General features: G+C 38.7%; 1 long non-coding RNA gene across 1 annotated transcript in view; it reads right to left on the reverse strand.

Moving 5' to 3' along the window:
* Window positions 1–18,755, reverse strand: part of LOC148214253 (uncharacterized) — a 133,586-nt gene that overhangs the window by 26,287 nt on the left and 88,544 nt on the right. The window contains exons 6-8 of the long non-coding RNA XR_015798576.1: window positions 4,337–7,514; window positions 3,984–4,246; window positions 1,236–2,433 (exon numbers count right to left, since the gene is read on the reverse strand). This is a non-coding gene — a long non-coding RNA (uncharacterized LOC148214253). The remainder of the gene's footprint in view (window positions 1–1,235; window positions 2,434–3,983; window positions 4,247–4,336; window positions 7,515–18,755) is intronic.

Below are 18,755 nucleotides of genomic sequence, written 5' to 3' on the forward strand. Positions count from 1 at the left end.
TACTTTAATATGATGGAAGGTCTAGGAATAGACACAATAGTGTCTTCAGTCATTAAATCTCAGAAAAGCACAAATCCTGGAGATCTGGAAACTAGCAATACACTAACAGCTCTGTTTTCATACTTGGCTGCTTTTTAATGCATTCTTCAGTGTGGGGGTAATAAAAGGGCACTATATGCAAAAAGACTCCAGTTAGTGATTGCATTAAAGAAGGGATGTAGTTATACATTTCTGGGGAAGGTTGGGGGACAAGAAAAGATAAAGAGGGAAAAGCAGGAGCAGTAAGAATGAAATTAGGGTGAAAGGCAGAGCTGGGCCTAAATTGGAAGACTGAGCTTATGGTGTATGGAATGGACAGGTTTCTGCCATAGCATGATACAAATTAATTGGATGTTGTCAGTAGACAGAAGAAGAGAGTTAAGAAACTCAGTTAGGAGCACTATCATAAGGGGTTGGAGGTTTTTAGATGGTGCTACAGTATATGGAAGTACTTTAATTCAGAAAGGAAGAGTTCCAGTTTAGATTTTGACTTATTTGTTTACTTATTTATAATCATTTGTATTCCTCCTACTCTCACAACTCTACGTGGCTTACAGTAAATGAAATTTAGAAATCTACAACATACTCATAAAAGCAGTAAGCAATTAAAACCACTGAATACTGTTAATGAAATCTAATAAAATATGATTTTCCCATCTGAATGCCCTCTGAAAGAGGATTATCTTCACCATTTTATGAAAAAACATCAAGGGGGAAAACTTCCTGAGAGAGAAAGCTGCTCATAATTCTGCTGGTCTCTTTTAGGGTAGATAGTCGGAGCATCCTCTCCCTGCTAAACCACATAGTAGAGGCAGATTCTACCTGAAGAAGATGATCCTGAAGGTTGAAGCCACAATGGCAACCAATGCAGCTTCTGCAAAACAAGAATTATTCTGCTAAACTGATTAATGCTGGTCATCAGCAGGCTACCATGTTCTGTGCCAGCTGCAGATTCCAAGTAATTTGCAAAAGCAACCCCACATAAAGTTAAACCCCACATAAAGTAGCTGAGACATGACAAGAGTAAAAGTCACTATCTCCAGTGCCTCCTGGTCCAGGACAATGAACAGTTGACAGATCTGCTGAGAATAGCCAAAGGCTCTCCTGGCTACAGCTTTCATCTGCTCTTTCAGAAGTATTCATGATTCCAGGAGAACCCCCAGTTTATATACCAGCAACTTCAAGGCATGTACTACCTCATCAAGAGCTATAGATGGAATATCCATGGTACCAGAAGGTTTCTGAGCCAGCAGCAGCATTTGGGATTCAGCCATGACCTGTTTCACCCATCCAGTCTCTCACAACTTCCAGGCACCAGATCAGGATTTTCACTGCATTTCCTATTTGGCCTGGATTGAAATGCAAAGTTAGCTATCATCAGCATATTGATGTTAACCTAACCCCTAACTCATAAATGATCTCTCCCAGTGGTTTCATGTAGGTGTTAAAATAAAATGGATGACAGGGCTAAACTCAAGGCTGAACCTTTCAACCTCTCCTTCCCCAACAACACCAAGAACATACTCAGTTATCTGAGAGTCTCTGATGGCATTCAGAGATGCTGCTCCACAGATGCAAGATCCTGTTTGTCAGGTTGGGGTCTAGGGATCCAGAGCTTTCTGTCAGCTTCCTCAGGTGTCACAGGATCCAAAGTGTCCCAGATGGTCTCACCAGTTGTTACCAACACAAGGTGGATATGATCAATGTTACCTTCAAAATACTTAGCAAACTGCCAGCATAGTCCAACAGGATGATCTGATGTCCCAGAATCCAAAAGGGAATGGTTGTTCTAAACAGATCTGCTGGTCTGCATTCCACAGCGAATGTTTCACTGTCCTACTGACATGGTGTAGGGCTGAAGATGGGCATGTGCTCATAGCTGGTCATTGTTGCTCCTCAGCTTCTGCCAGCAGTATTCCAGACAGACAGGTTTAATAGGTCCATCCCCCTTACAAAGGTTGATGGTAGGGGTAGTCTAAAAATGATAATGATCTTACCATGTTGATAGACTGATGCTAGGGTCCTCCACCTTTAGGTCAAAAATTAGTTGTTTTGAAACAAAAAACCAGATCCAGCATATGCCCTCACTCAGTCAGTGATGTTTGTAAGCCACTTAGAGTTGGTCATATTAAGGCAGCATAAAAGTAACTCTAATACATAACATGCGTGCGCACACCCACACACATACTGCCATTGAAAAAGGGATTGTGTGTCTAAAAATTTTCTACTTTTTATATTTATTCTAATTTTTAGTTATTCTGTTCTGACATGTGTTCAGTAAATTGAAGCATATGTGGATAAGGCTTGAACCACTGAAATATCCTGGTATACTGAATAAGTCTGCCCATAGCCATCTCTCTACTAGATTGTTCTTTTTTTCTTTCTGTTTTTTTCCTAGTAGCAAAAAAAAAGGGGGGGGTAATGTTGGCTGATCTAATAGAGTGCAACAAGAACATATAGCTTTCATTCTTATTTTAAGCATGTAAGTATTAATAAGAGTAATATAACAGAACTATTCTGCAGCAGTATAATTAGAGTTAATGACGGTACATTATAATTATATGTATTCTAATTACAGTATTGGCATGCTGTATATGCTGTGTCCTGAAATGTGCAGTAATGATGTATGTCTCTGAAGTGATCTGTTCAGAATGGATCAGTGACAAGGATGCTAAACTGTGGATATCTGAAGTCAGAAGACAATTACTGTTATCTAAGCTTTGCCCCCCCCCTCCCAATCCCATTTGAATGAGTACAACTTGTGATGCAATTAAACCTGGAACATTTTTATCAATATTTGCTTCTCCTTTTTTCATAATGTATCATGCTATGTAATTATTTTTTTAAAAAAATGTAGTGCATAAAATGGAGAGATATGAAATAAATCCTACCTCTTGAGTTATCATAGAGTGAATGGAGAAGATAATGAGGTAGATTTACAAAATGATGCCAGTACTAATGACTGCAGAATAAATTCACTCTCTTTAACAGTAAATGAGCTTCTATCTGCATCATTAACCCTAACCTTTCTCTGAAGATGAAATTATTGAATTTTAGGGATTAACACTCTTAACTATACAATGCATTAAATCTATGCAGTTGTAAGAAAAAGTACAGTAAAAACAGTGGCCCAGACAGACAGGGTTGTGTTTCTTTTACAGCTTGGGAGACAGAGAATCCCTTCTATCATGGAAAAGAGTAAGCCAATTCCAAATTCAAAACTGTCTTGATAGATTAAAGAAGCAGTCTGAAAATAACAGAATGAAATTTTACAGAAACAAATGCAAAATTTTATACTTGGGAAACAGAAATGAAATACACAATGGGTATCGAATGGGAGTGTCACAGTGTGACTGGGTTCTTTTAGAACTGGAGGTGTACTTAGGTTTCCAAGGATGATAATTGGCACAGAGAAACCAAGACAGTGGAGGCTTTTATGTTTCTTTACTATATACAGCAGAACTATTTACAGTAGGGATTTACAAGAAGATTCTGGCTTCTACCCAGTGTTGGGTTTCTTCTTAAATGACTGTACCACAGACTATTCCTCTCTAACTCCCCCCTCAAATGCTTAACTTCCTCCCCCTTCAGTCCATCTCCCTCCCCCATTTCTGGGATTATCAACAGAGAGTACGGGTAGTCCTCAGATTACAATGGCAATTTGGGACTGGGATTACTGTCACTAAACGATGCGGTTGTAAGGTGTGACATCATGTGACTGCATCTCTTAGTGATGGCAACCTTGGGCAGTCCTAGTTGCCATTGTAATAACTGGGGTCATTAAGTGAAAAGCAGCAGGAGTCCCAGGTAAGGAATGTGGGGGGAGGGAGTTGCAGGGGGTGGGGCTTGCTGCGGGATGCTGGGGGAGGGTCAGGGGGGCTGGTGCAGGCCATGTGTAGGTGGGTGGGGTACTGCAGATGGGAGAAAAAGCAGAAGTGACTTACCGGAGCAACTTGCAACCTTCTCTGCAGGCTTCCCCATTGAGTTTGCTTGTGGAAAGCTGGCAGGGAAGGTCACAAATGGCAATCATGTGACCGTGGCTCCTTGTGACATCAGAGTTGCAAGCCGGGCACCCGAGTATTTGGATCATGATCATGTGACCACAGGGATGCTGCAATGGCTGGAACCTCAAGGAACCGTTGTAAGTCCATTTTTTCAGCGCCACCATAATTTTGAATGGTCGCTGAACCTATGAGCCAAGGTTTACCTGTACAAGGAAGGAATATGCTGGATTAACGAATGAGTGTGCTCAGTGCTGCTTGTCTCCTATCCTTGGATCCACTCAGCTGATCCTCACCTGCATTTCCTCCATTGGTGGAAGAACCTCTTGGGAGTCTTCTGCCCAGAGACCAGGGCTTTGCCAATGGCTCCAACCCTCTATCTGTAGCCAGTGGTGTCCCTCCGTCTCGTCTTAGGTCTTGGGTGAAGATGCCGTCTCTCTGGGACTTCGCTTCTCTTCCTCCAGGGAAACCACCTATTGACTTTTTTTCTTCCTCTCCAACCTGGAACTGCCAACTGCTCCATATACTCATGCAATCTTACTTTTCACCTTTTCTCTCCAACCTCTGCCTTCTACAACAGTCTTTGTAGGCAGGTGTACTTGTAGTTCTTGTTTCCTCTCCTCATTTCTCCCCCTATTTTTTCTCTTTTCCTTCTTTCTCCCTCTCCAATTTTGCATTAGACAGGCAGCATGTCCCCAGCAACTGTGGAGGTGGGTCCCCCCTCCCCATGCCAGGGCTCTAGTCCCCAACACCTATATATAAGGCTGGGCCAATGGGAATGCTGTTTATGTCTCCCCAGAACTGTCCTGGCTAGCAGCCAGGTCAGCTCATCAGTCCTTGTGACAGAACACCTGCCATTCAAGGCTAGAATTGAGCTTCTGCTCCTCTTTTTCTCTCTCCTTTTGCTGATTCACACCAGCAAAACAGCAGCCATACCAGTAAAAGCCATATGCCACAGGAGGATAGTATAAAATGGCTTGGTAATAGTACATAGGGAAAAGATCTTAGAATAGTGTTTGATTAAAATGCAATTTTAGGCTGCACCAGCAGAAGCCTACATTTCTATTCCTGGGAACTAACAGTTCCACATTATTATGCATTGGTAAAAGAAAACTGATTATTAGGTCCCAAATTCTTACTCTAAGAAGAATTTGGAGAAACTGGAACAGGCTCAGCAATAAGCAAAGAGGAAGACTGTAAATTTTATGAAGAAAGATCAAAGGAATTGGGAATATTTATGTTAGGGCTCTTCTGATACCTGAAAGGATGAAACACAAAAGAAAATCAAGATCTATTCTCTGTCATCCTAGAGTACAGGACACTGAACAATGGGTTTAAGTTGAATTTAGGAAAATCTTTCTAAGAATAAGAGCAGTCTGACAGTAGAACCAATTACCAGGGTATGGTTGGATTCAATGCTTTAAATGTCTCCTTTCAGTTCTCTGATTCTAAGGTATGTGGTTGATAAATGTAGAAAAAAGTACTTTCTGGTCCTACTAATGCAAATTGTGACTATTGCAGTTTCTCACAAAGACTCCTGGGACTTGTAGTTTAGTGTAGGAACTGCCAAGGCCCTTTTAGCAAAATGACTGAACTAGATATAGATATATCCTCAGTATATGCTTTATCACTTGCAGTGTATATTTAAACAATGTACAGATTGCACACTCTTTCAAACTAACAACAAGCCAATTTGGATAATATTTCTTACTGTTCCCAGGTAAATTTTGTAGGCCTGTAGGAAATGTGATTGATGTGTATATAAGCCTCAACCATGATAGGAGGTTTAGTGGATTTTTCCTTCTTTTGAACTGCTCTTATTTAGGCAAATACTACATTATTACATTTACTACATCATATAATGCCTGCTACATGTCTTATTCAGTAAAGTCCTATCCTCTACCTTCTCCAAATCCCGATTCTTTCCTTTTTTTATTTCTGATCGATCTTCATTTGGGTCTTTGGGTCATATCATATCATACCTCTGCCTGCAGATTAAAATTGTTTAGCATGGAAACAAGTTAAAAACCACATTCTGCCCAACTCTGCCCAGGTGCAGTTGAGGGAGAGATGGCACAACGAAGCCCTCTCATTTCTTTTAGCCATCTATTTGTTTTGCTCAAAATACTATGTCAATCATATGCAAATTGGAATAACAACGAAACAACAACGACAAAACCTTCCCTCTTTCTGTCCTTCTCCTACATCTGCTGACTATCAGAGGTTCACCAGAGAAATCAGTGCTGTTACCCAGGCAGGAATCAGGGTAGATTGGTACAGTCTTGGTGACAATCATGCAGGGCCCTGGACCTGATAGAAGTTTCTGAGCTGAATACTGGATTTCATTCTGGGCATCAGCCCACTGCAATGTGAAAAATGTGATTGATTGATTGATTGATTGATTGATTGATTAAATTTGTATGCCGCCCATCTCCCCCAGCGGGTGACTCTGGGCAGCTCACAATGAAAGTAAAACCCACAAACAGTTATTTTGATTACCTGCCCTCCCATTTCTGATTATTTTACTTAGCTGCTACCAGAATAGTCCTGGAGGAATCAGGTCTTACGATCGTTCCCAAGCAATCCCATTTAGTCCTGTAAACATTTCTTTAAGGACTGCTGAGAGTTTCAGCACAGGCACATGGGAAGATTTTGGGTTTGAAGAATGTGGGGCTCCAAAGCACTTTAGAATGAAGCTCAAGTGTTACAGGTATTGTTTTTGTTTTCAACATCTCTGGTAACTCTTCATCTCTGGGAAGTTTATGACCTATTTGCATAATTTAGATTGCATTCTTCCTATCTGGGATTACCCTGGGGGGCATATTTTTGCAATAAAGTGAAGAAGATGATACAAAAGGCTCGTTTTGAAAATTTAAATGCCTTTCGAAATAATTATATAAAGAGCAAAATTGAGACAGTTTTGCATTATTGTAATTAATTTCCAGCAATGCTTGATGTATGGTAAGTGCAGTAGCAAGTAAATTGGACAGAAGCCTCCGCTACTGGAGAGAAAGGAGGTTGTGAAAGGCTGCTGACTAATACAGCACTGACCTGAAAGCAAATCCTTACATTCATGCTGGACTGGCTGTTGCCATGGCAACCATTGTTATTAGTAACTGAAAATGTATTGCTGTTAAGAGTGGCAGCCGTTTTTCCCCCTCTCTCTCAATTTAAATTGAGCTGTTGGATACTCTACTCATGAAGATCAAGTACACAGATCACAGCTATGCAAATATGGTACACCTGCATTTTTCAAAAAGAAATCTTAGGGATTACCCAGAAAATTAGTGAATACTTATCCCAAGACATTTATCTTTGAAGAACAAATCCCAGAAGCCCCTGTTTCAATATGATGCCACAAGCTCCCGTCCAAAGTGGAAGAGGGGGAGGAAGTCCAGGGGATAACCAGTATGTAGACTGCAAGAGATCCGTTCATATAATACGGGCTCAAATAAAACAAGTCCCATCTATAACCTGAGAGGAAAAGTACAAATAAAACCAAAAAATTTGATTCTGGACACTTAGAAATTTGGATGACTTAATATCCTTGCCAAATGTTGCTGGGTGAACTGTAATTTTCTTACTTTAAAATCCAAACTTTGCACAAAGAAACTATTTTCAGTCGACAAATCTTTCTTCTCTTTCTCAACTGGAATCTTCCTTCAGGACCTTTTAACTTGGATGACCCTACTTCAAATGTCTTTCTCAACAGTGGTTTGCTTGCTTCCCCACTCCCCAGCCCCCATTCCTTAACTGCAAAAAGCTAATGCCATTGGGTGAAGAAAGAGGAATGGCTGCCTCTGAGTTTTTGTACTCTCTCCCCCACTCACCCCCTTTGGATGGCTGGATCAAGAAGGGAAGTTATTTCTGGAAGCCATGCATGATCCTTAGAGGTAGGAGTGGGCAAGTAGGACTTGTAGAAGAGGTCCAAGTGAATGTTCAATAACCAAGAGTTCCATTTTGAGGCCAAAGACAAACCTAATACCAGGGATTAGCTATGTTTCACCTAGAGCTGCTAGAACGAGTCACTGAAGGATCAGTCCAAAGACAAAAAGCAGAGCCACCAGCCATGAGTTCAACACACTACAGCACTCTATACTGGCTTCTCAGACCAAACATGTCTTAATCTGACATGATAAAGTTTCTCCTTTATTTGTTTTATAAAAGATATTCTACGTTGTAAGTGGCTGGAGAGAAATCAAGATCAAAATCAATTAGAATAGATTAAAACTAAGCTGCTTGCTGTCTTTGCATTATAAAGAACATTGTGGATATGATTTGAAAATATAAGAGAGTAAAATATTTACTGGGTTGGTTAGATCACAAGAGCTGTAAGGATTATCATAGTAAAAAGAATATCATGAAACATAGTTTGGCATCAGGGAGCTACCATCTATGTGAACTTCCTTGAATGGTTTCTCTGGAGTCTACAATCTGCAGTGAAATTATGAAAATCCCTTTCTAGGCCTCTCACTGCCTTTTTGACTTTGCTGAGAAAGTAGTAATAAAGCAGCAACATCCTTCACAAAGGTAGGTAGAGGCTCATGGGACAAAGAAGGAGCTTCTTGCTTCAAATATTGCAAAAAGATATTTGATATTACAGATATTCTGGGGCACTTGGGAGGTTGTTTTCTCTTCTATTCTTTGGCCTCCATGTAAATATTTCTTCCAGGAAAAATGATGAGAGCTGAACAAATGTTGCTGGGCCCAGTCTGATTTTTATTTTATCTTTTTTTTTATTTAATGCTATTTCTGTTTTCCTGGCTCATGGATAGTTTGTTGTGTGCATATGAATGTATTAATCTTCTTTTTTATCATTTTATCTCTTTTTTTTAAAAAAAATATTGCACATCATGATAATGTGTCCTATAGACAGTGGTCTCAGGAGCAAACTACGTGTCCTTAAAAATGGTTCTTATATAATATCCAGGCAGAATGTTTGCTACTGTAAGTTTTATAGTACACATACAAAAACCTAAAACATACATTACTCAAGCTATGCATTGGACATTCCAGTTCCCAGTCAATTTCATGGTGGAAAGAGTACAGTTACCGTTTGTCACTCAATACACATTTGAATGCTTTGCAGAACAATGAAAAAATGTGATAGATTATTTTTCAGATTATGTTATTTGAAATAAGAGAGAGAAATGTGATTTCTCAAACACTGATAATCAGAAAGTAGTTTTAATATGGCAGGCCTGTTTTTATTACGTTTAAAAAAAGTCAATATAGAGCACACTGTAAATGATACATAACACTTGGATGGCTACTTATAATGTTTACAGCAATGACTTTCAGTTATTGGAAAAGAAATCTATGAAATGCTGCTTGTACAATGATTATGATATTGATGATCATGTTTTAGAAGTAATTAATCATACTGTGAGCTGTATACTGGATAAAGATCAGGTGGCGGTTTAATGGGCTGCCTAAAATATATTTTAAGTCCAGAAGAAAATTAAACTTATTAATATTTATTCATAGTAAATGAATACTAGTGAGCTTTGGAAATTAATGCAGTATCTTAATCATGAAAGTAATATTTGGAAAGCAAAGGAGGTAACACTTCTAATCCATTCAAAATATCAGAATATTAACTTGAGTTTTACAATTTTAAATGAAAACTGACTTAAACATTCAGGGACATATACTGCTATGCTAGCCAGTTAAACCTGACAATGTACCCTTTCAACTGAGAACAGTGATCACTCCAAAGCGATCGCATAAATGGGTACAGAGGGGTCCAACTTCATTCAGTCAGTCCACATCTCACCACCAATTTTGTACCTTTTTTAAAATTTTGTATATTTGGGTTGTTCTGAACGCAACTTCTTTCAGAAAAGTACCAGATGCAATAACAGCTAAGCATTCTCTTTATTTGAAAATTTTAGCAATGAATCTCAAAACAGCACTGCCCAAGAGGAAGGTAAACACATTTAAAAGTAATCTTGATGCTTTTAAAAATTCCATGCAGTTTTCACAGCAACAGTGAGTTGCCATCACTGTCTTCCCAGATGTTTTTCAACTTCCCAGTCTAGCCTACAACCCTGGAATTCACTGGTAGTCTTGATCCAAGACCTGACCAAGATGCTGCTTAGCTTCTGAGACCATACATGATCAGCTAGGCTTACTAGGATGAGGATGAGGATGTTTTCTTTTCTAAGTGTTTTGATACCAATCCAATGAAGACAGAAGGTGTTTATTTGTCATGAAGTGTTGATAGGTGGATGGAGACAAGGTTAGAAAATTAGGCAGAAGAACTGAATGGAATAGCTACAATTGAGAGTAGAAGTGTACTGTAAACTACATTTTGTTGCAGATCCACTTGTGTAATGTTTTCTACTAAACACTATAAGCTATACTCTTCATAAATTGACTTAACCCCATATTCTCAAGACATATCTATCTGAATTTATGAACTAGCCTTTTAACTGGTGGTTTCTTGGCAAGTGCAAAAAATTGCATTACACACTGGGGAAGCTAAAACAAATACTAACATATTCAAGAACCCAGCCTAGCTCTACAGTAGTTGTTAGAACCTTAAGATGATCTTTCCACTGTATTTACAGACTGTCATAATGAAGTTGCATATTCAGATAGCAAATAAGTTAAATCAGCATTTAGGTTCTAAAACTACATCCTTAACACCTCACATTTAATACCTATCTGGAAAAAGACCTTTGGGTGCTTAATTGACACTTTCTGAAATAACTATAACTTACTGGCTAGCTAGTTACCAATTCACATACTTATTTAATATCAATTAGCACATTCCGCAATTTGAAACCTAATTAGCCTGCGATAGCTATTTTATCAAATAGCAATTAAATGCTTGAAATTTCTTACAAGTTGGCTGAATGAAGATAATTAATTATGCATTTGCTTAAGTAATTTTTTACTTAATTACATCACAAAGTAATTTTGGCTACACATATTAGACCTTTCAATAAATGGCACTTTATCAATCAATTGGCATCTAATGAGCCATTGTTCGTTTTCTGTCTCTGAATGAGCTGTCCCATTGCTATTTTTCCTTTAGTTTCTCATTATAATTGAACTGTGGAGTTGACGTTGTTCTCGTGCATGGCCTGAAGTCTATTCATATCTTAAACATTTGTCTGGACTTTGTTACTTTGGTATTGCTTTTATTTCCTTCCTTTCAATAGGGACACTTGGATAAATGTCTCTTGCTTGTTGAACTTAATTGAATCAATTGGTATGACAAAGAGTGTATATTTTCACTGCAATACCTAATCTCTATTTTTCCAAAAGATACAGCAGCATAGCACTGAATGCGGTGCTAAAGTCATCTAGTCTGACTTCGGTCTCCATTCAGGATCTGCAGTGCAATATTTATCTGCAACATCCCTGATATATGGGTCCCCAGCTTCTGCATAAAAGCCCAGTGGTAAGGCAACAAGGGGTCAGGAATGCCTTGGAAGAGTGTTCAGTCAGGAGTTGCTGCTTCACGGCACTCTGTTTCCTTCCTGCTCTTGTGCCTCAGTGGTTGATGGGTCTGAAAGTCTCCTTCAGACTTGCAAGCTGAATGGGCAGAAGCTGGGGAGAGCAACGAGCAGGGAAGCAAGGTGGCAAAGAAGCAGTGGGCCAAGCCAACGTATTTGGTTCCATCCTCTGCGTGTAGAGTGAGAATACCTGCAGAAAAAGTCGACCCCAGCACCTTTGTCTGTAAATCTGTTTCTTACAAGTCTCATACTTCTGGTCTGCACCTCGGCAAACTTGCCAGATCAGGAAGGAACATTCTTTATTTCCCCAGACATCAGTGGGGCCTGGCTACTGCTTTGCTTACTGAGGGAGGTGCAGGTCACTGCATGGGGCTTGACAACTGCATTTTTTACACAGAATGAAGCAAGAAACCTGAACAAATGCCATTGTGCTGACAGAATGAAAGGGCTGCTCACTGTGTTTTCAATTTTGACAGAATGAAGAAAAGCTTTTGACAAAATCCATTCTACCCTGGGAATGAAGTTATTTATTTGACTAAATACATTGTCTCACTCAGATTTTTTTTTCTTTTTTTAAATCAGGCTCACTTGCCGGTGCTGGGTAACCAGACTTGGGGTTCTTACTCCAACTGGATGCTGATTTCAGCCTTGCATATTCCACTTAGGCTCTGAAAGCAGCAGCTTCCCCCCCCCCCCCCGCTCAAGCACTTTCAGGAAGTGTTTGAAGTGGTCAAGGCCTTGTGTGAGGCATGGTGTTCAAAGCCAGACTTAAATCAGATGCACTTGATTGATAAGTAAATTAATAGATGCATAATCAGAAAGAACTAAAAGTGAAACAAAAAGTCAAAGGAGAACCTGTGTCTGTGGAGGAACAAGGAAATCTATGTCCCTGTTTACAGATAGTGACTGTTGGTGGGCTACACCATGGCTCCTGCTCCTATTTAAACAAGACTCATGCCAGATAGTCCTTCAAATAGAATAGGACACAGAATAAATAGCTTGACAAATGTTGCTGAATTGCAACTCCCAACATTTCTTACTGTTGGGGTCTGGAAACTAGTTCAGCAACAAATTAGAACTCAGAGTGGCATCCATAACAAGTGACGGCATTTCATAATAATGTTGTTTGTGTGGTGATATCATTAGGCAAAGGACACAACATAATAGTTGCATCATATCTGGTACAAGTATGTAAGTCATTATTCTCATCATGATGTCATGATATACAGGTACATGACATCACTCCCCCCCTCTTTAAGCCCTGTATTATATATGCAGGTGGGGTTAACAATATTCCCTTGGAGGTTTGGTGAATGGATTCTGTGCATTTTAAGATGCGTTAAGTCCTATTTTAGGGGTTATACTGAAGTTTTCAGATACTGCTTACTTCAGGATGGGAGAAAACCATATCTCCATTTTTAAAAGGAACTGTGCTTCTGGATTTGGGGAGGCCACAAAATGGGATTTGTGGAGCCCATGTATTATAGTAACAATTTCTAGTCTTTTAAGTTCAATAGAATTATAAAGCAGGGTAAGAGTGGAGAATGTTTGTTTACAGCAAAGTGTGAGTCCATATCTCTGATTTCTTTAGAAAGATAATCTGTTCTAATGTATCAGGAGTTTAGATGGTCTTAAGAGGAAATAAGTATGTAGCCTGATCGTCTGTCACCTCTTGAAGTCTCTGTGACCATTAACCTAGAAACTCTGTATCCGTAGCAATTTCTGATACTGATATATTCAGTAGAAATAGTTTGCTGCAACTTTCAGTGGAATGAAATTTCTTGTATTGCCAACTTCTCTACTTTTTGTGCAGATGCATATTTCTTTGATTTTCTTTTTTACCTGAGCAACATATACATTTAAGTGGTGAATGTTGTGGTCTAGCCTGTTATTAACTGAAGTTTATCTTAGTCTACATCATAATACTCTGTCCTCTTCCCACACACCTTATGTGGACACCATATTAAGGCACTTACTAAGCTCTGACTCATTCACTTCCTGTATTGTTTGAAAATTGAGAGTACAAAGATTTTCAGAAAAATGACTGCTAGACCAAATCTGGTAGGCATAAAAAGTTTCAACAGCATAACTTTCTTTTGAAGAACATGGGAAAAAATGAAACTATAATAGTTATTTCAAGAGAGATTAAGATAAAATAGATATTTCAAAAGAAATCTCTTAAGTGTAATTTCAGTTCATTAAAAATTGGGGTAAAACAGATTCATTGGGTCCCCCCTCTCTAAGTATAATATAAACCTATTGAAATGATCATTAAAATATTTCAAATTACTGTTAAAATTATAAATTAATGCATTTATAACAGTGTAACTTTATGCATATTTATTTAAAACTGGAACAGAAAGCTTAAAAAACTTGGAAACCCACCAAACAAAGGGAATGACAAAGGAAGTTTTTAGGAAAGTACAAATCCATGACATAGTTTTGTTTTGTTTTTTAAATCACACACACAAATGCAAACACTCTGCCATGGAGTTTTTTAGGGATTCAATGTCACCTTTTATTTCTAAACTGCCCCCTCCCCCTGTCTTTTTCTACTGTATCTTCTATCCTTTTTCTTTCTGCAGAAAATCTGAAAAAGTATGGAATATGTCCATAAAATCTTTTGATTGACAGGATTATTGATTTATTTGTGTTATTTTATTTAATTTTTTGATATTCAGAAGATAATGAAGAGACAGTGTATCAAACCTGACTCTGTCCTTGATCTCTAGTGTTCATGGAGATCTGCAGGGGAAATGTAACCACTTTTTACTCAAGGGTTTACATCACTATCAATCAGAGCTTTTGTTAAGACAAACATGTTTACATTACGTATTGGTAAAAGGAAATTAGGGCCTGACTGGGTAGGATGGTGCATATGTCTACATTCCCTTTCCATACTTTAAATATCTAACCAGTGGAACACTTCCAAATTTACCTGGGAGGGAGATGACTCTGAACTTAAAGGACCTTCCAAAAGGGGTGGGGAGGATAGACAAAAGTCCTGAGGAATGAACAATTTCCACACCTTATCAACCTAGAACTGCCAACCAATCTGGTGTTTTTTCACTCTCTAATAAAGGTGGGCATGTGATACAGACAATATATGCATAGAAGCAGGGTGTGTTCTATGTGTATACCTCAATCCAAGAAAAGACAATGTCAGCCTTGAGAGGCAGTCTGGACAGGAAGCCCACCCAGATGAATTAATTCTACTTTATTGTAAGGTTACATTAACAGAATATTGCAAGTCTGAAAGTACATTTCTCCCTCATCACTTTTATAGCCCAAGAAACTAGGGAGGGTCCCTTCTGAGACATTTGCCCCATCCACATTCCTTCTGTGGGCTAAGCTGCCTCTTATCTGACTGTTCCCCTGGCTGTGGCACTTCCCTGTTCTTTCCTGTCTCCCAAGGTCATTCCCACATACTGTTACATATAAGGAAAGGCTTCCCCCCCCTCCCAATCATGTAATAACTTACATTAATTGTTTATAAAATAGGATGCCCGATTTATAAATTTAATTGATCTCTGATCTCCATATGCAACCATTCTATCACACACAAACCAGACTCAAAAACTGAAACAAAGAGTATACACGCAAACCCACACACATTCCTTTCCCTCCTACCAGGAACACATGAAAGGGGGAGGGGGAGGGACAGAGATGACATGAGGGGCAAGGGTAGTTGCATAGGGAAAGAAAGAGAAACAACTCTACTTAGGCATTTTTTTTTAAAGTTAAAATTCTCCTGGCAAGCAACGGCAAATGTTGAGGCTAATCTTCAAAGCATCTGCTCTTTTCAGCAGTGTTGACTGCAGCCCTGTACATCTGCTTCCTATACCTCTGTCTTCAACATCTTCTGTTTGTATCAGGGAGTAGAAGGAGATCACCAATACAGAGTAGAAGGAGAAAAGCCTTCTTCTCTGTATTGTGTTTGTGGACACTAGATTCTTATGAAATTCAGCCAAGTCACTTTTGTTAGCTATCAGTGATCTGTTAAATAAAATATGCATATTATTTACATAGAAAACTATGCTAAACTTTAATATTAAATTAGTTTATGTGAAAAACTACTAAAATTGAACTCATAACTTTAAAAATACATATGTGGCCCATGGAATAGGCAGGAAGAAATAATGCAGTTCACCTATTTCCCTCTCTAGGCCCCTACAGTTCCTGAAAATCAGCTTCTCAGTGTTGGGAAACTCTTGGGAATGGTTGGGTGTTTATATCCTCAGATTGTGCATGATGCTGTAGCTCTTGAGGACTTGGCAGAACAGTTCCTTCTGCTTTATTTGAATCATAGAACAATTTGTGGTGTAAATTATATACATCTAAACTTACAGTAATACTGTTGCTGGCAATAATTCTTTTTTTATATATCACAGCTCATGCAAAAGTACAGAACGAACATGGTCACACTATTACATATTACAGATGAATTCACTGAGCTGAGTTTGTAGTGAAGTCCTTCAACAAGGTGGTTTTTTTAAAAAAAGCTGACACTTTTATGCTCAGTACCCCTCAATTACTAGATAGATGTTTGAAAGAAAATAGGAATATTCAACCCAAAGCCATTTTTATATGGTTAAAAGACTTAAAAATGAAGGCATATGCATCCTGCAGATAGTTAGCATAAGAAGAAGATTTTTTCTGACACAGAAGGAAATTGTATTTATCCTATGTTTTCCTTATGGAGTTGCTGAGATGCTTGCCTCTTCCTCTTCTAAAAGAGGAATCTTTTATCTGTTATAACCTATTGTTAATTTCTTGTTGTGTCAAGAATGAAAAGCAACCAGATTTGAGAAAAATTACTAATAGAAACCAAGGCACATGTTATTGGAAACACAGTTTTGCCTTTTATTACTAATACTTTCCTAATAGAAACCTGCTATATAGTTATGTAGCTATGTGCCATATTAATAATACAACATACTGCTTAATCATCTTGTAATACGACTAATTTCAGGCTTTCGGTTTTTGCCTAAAAATGGAAATTATATAGATTTAAATAATCTGTGAAACAGAATATCTCTGCTGTGCTGGTAACAGAGCTCTTTATTATGTATAGAAATTTATTAAACCTCTTTAAAATCTGGCCATATGCACATTTATTTTGAAATAAGGATCAGGAGAAATGTGTTCACTTTATATCTACCTGATTCACAGTTCATTAATACACAGAATAAGACACAGTTATTCTTTGGTATTCCCAGTTCTCTGAATGTTTCAGTGAATATACCAAAATGTATATATTATGACAAAGAATATTCACAATAATGCATATATTAGGGAAATTGCTTCTAAAAAGGTTGAAACAGCAATGACAGGGAATCATGCTAAACTTATTTGGTTTATTTGTTCTTATATTTGTTACCCAAGCAGCAGAGTTAATCAGAATTCTGAATGGATATCACTAAGAACTAGATTGAACCAAGGAAGTTTACTGGACTGCCTGTATGAACTATTGGCTGCATACGTTATATAGTGGTAAAACATCATAGATGAAAGTGCTGACCTGACATGTATTACAGAGATCTGACTGACAAGGGGGCAGGGGTAATTAATCTCTGCCGAGTTACTCTATGATGCAGCAGGCTACCACTAGTATGTGGGGCCATATATAGCAGTGTTTCTTAAAGTGTGGTCCTAGGACTCCTGAGGGTCCCTGAAGACCCTCTCAAGGGTCTGCAAGATCAACATTATTTGCCAGCCTATATTGAAAAATAATGTAATATTAAAATCTCATCCAACAATTGTGAGAAGTGGTAGTGGCAGTGAATGTGCTAATTTTAATTTTTAATATGGTAAATATCGATAAATATAACTCATACAAACAAAAGCTCCAAAATTTTTAAAAGTGGGAAAGGGGTCCTGAGAGAAAATATTTTAATAAACACTGATCTATAGGGATTCCTTCTCACAGATCACAAGCTCCATTCAGCAGTTTGTCATGTTTAAGTGTTTGCTGCTGTGTCCAAGCAACTGGGACAGCATTGTACCCAGCTGTACAACAGTCTCTCTTCTTGAGCTAGCCAAGATTATCTTTGTGTTGTGATCAACTATCCTAGACAGACTTCTTGACCTCTAAGACTTCAGTATCTATGTGGAGATTACTTAGTCAGGAGATTACCTAGACTTGGGATTTCATATTTGCCGTGATGACAGGTTTTATTTGGCCCCACACATGTAGCAGGACGCATGCTGGACTTGCTAGTCTGGTGGAGCTCTCCCAAACTCCACTGATATAGACAGATTCCCCCTCTTGTCAGACTGATGGCTGCTATAAACTACTATGGGGAGGAATCATAAGGTACATCTGGATGGTTTCTTGAATGCATTTGAGTAATTCCTGCCCTGTTGGTTGGCAATACTGTTGAAGACTTGGCCAACCTAGGGATGGTTCAGGGAGCTGATAGTATCACTCCTAAGCACCGTCTTTCTCCTAACAAATTTAAATTGGCCCCTTGGTTTACCAGGCAGCTCATAGCGATTAAATGGATAAGTCATGAACTAGAGCAGAAATGGAGAAACTCTCAGGATAGACTGGATTGAACACAGAGTGGGGGGGATTTTAAAGGCTTATCTGAAATTCTATTCTGGGGCAGTAGATGCAGGAAACAAGGCTTACTTCTCTGACTCCATTGCATCTTCACAGACCAGGCCAACAATGCTTTTCTGAGCCACGTGGTATCTCTTCTTGAGATTGTTGGAGGAGAGAAATCAGGGGTTCACTATGAGCAATTTTCATTATTCTTTGCAAAGAAAGTCAGTTAGATGTGTCTCAACCTGGATTCCAGTGCTGGAGCATGTCATAAAGAGGTACCATTGGCAACTGCTTATACTGTTTACAGGGATGCTTTTCAGCTGTACATCTCAAGGATGTGGAACGGGTATGTGAAGAGATAACCATTACCACATGCTTGCTTGACCCTTCCTCACTGATTAAATTGGTTAAGTTAGGACTGGCTCCATTGTTAAGGGAGGTAGTCAGTCCCTCCTTGATTTCTATTGAAAAAGTCCATTCTGGACCCAACATATCTCATTAATTATAGGCCAGTCTCAAATATTTCATTCTTGAATAAAGCAGTATTGAAGATGGTGGCTTTACACCTCCAGATGTATTGGGGTGAAACTGAATATCTGGAGCTAATTCAGTAGCGTTTTCATTCAGGATGCAGTATTGAGACTGATTTGGTCACCTCTCAATAGCTTTTGCTTCTGTTTACCATGGTATCCTTTTGGA

This window comes from Python bivittatus, unplaced genomic scaffold (genome assembly GCF_059951505.1).
Source record: "Python bivittatus isolate LINGU-HERP-01145 unplaced genomic scaffold, Pbiv_v1 ctg000700_np1212, whole genome shotgun sequence".
Taxonomy (NCBI): Eukaryota; Metazoa; Chordata; class Lepidosauria; order Squamata; family Pythonidae; genus Python; species Python bivittatus.